Raw genomic sequence first — 1,056 nt, forward strand, 5'->3', positions numbered from 1 at the left:
AAATTTTGGTCAATGACATGAGACAAAGTATATGTGAACTGCTGTATGAAAAGTGAATTTACTCTGTAAATCTTCACCCAAATCAAAATAAAATTTAAAAAAAGAAAGAAAGAAAGAAAACAAGTCTATGAGAGCCTAAATATGACCTGAAATATATCCCTCTTGAATTTAGAGACCATCTAAAGAATAAATTTGATGCATGGAACACCAATGACCAAAAACCAGAAGAATTGTGGGATGACATCAAGCACATCTTCCATGAAAAAAGCAAGAGTTCACTAAAAAGATGAAAAAGGGAGAAAAGGCCAAAGTGGATGGCGTAAGAGACTCTGAAACTTGCCCATGAGAGGAGAGTAGCTAAAGCAAATGAAAGAAATGACAAGATAAAGAGCTGAACAGAAGATTTCAAAGAGCAGCTTGAGCAGACAAAGTCAATTATTATAATGAAATGTGCAAAGACCTGGAGTTACAAAAACCAAAGGGAAGAACATGCTCAGCATTTCTCAAGCTGAAAGAACTGAGGAAATAAATTTAAGCCTCGAGTTGCAATACTGAAAGACTCTATGGGAAAAATATTGAATGATGCAGGAAGCATCAAAAGAAGGTGGAAGGAATACACAGAGTCACTGTACCAAAAAGACCTGGTTGACCTTCATCCATTTCAGGGGGTGGCATATGATCAAGAACCAATGGTATTGAAGGAAGAAGTCAAAGCTGCACTGAAGGAAGTGGTGAAGAACAAGGCTCCAGGGATTGACATAATACCCACTGAAATGTTTCAACAAAGAGATGCCGCACTGGAGGCACTCACTCAGCTATGCCAAGAAATTTGGAAGAAAGCTACTCGGCCAACTGACTGGAGGAGATCCGTATTTGTACCCATTCCAATGAAACATGATCCCACAGAATGTGGAAAGTATCAAACAATATCATTAATATCACATGCAAGTAAAATCTTACTGAAGATAATTCAAAAATAGTTGCAGCAATATACTGACAGAGAATTTCCAGAAATGCAAGCTGAATTCAGAAGAGGACATGGAAAGAGGGATATCA

This window comes from Orycteropus afer, unplaced genomic scaffold (assembly GCF_000298275.1).
Source record: "Orycteropus afer afer isolate SDZICR_OR568_19922 unplaced genomic scaffold, OryAfe1.0 scaffold00594, whole genome shotgun sequence".
Classification (NCBI taxonomy): Eukaryota; Metazoa; Chordata; class Mammalia; order Tubulidentata; family Orycteropodidae; genus Orycteropus; species Orycteropus afer.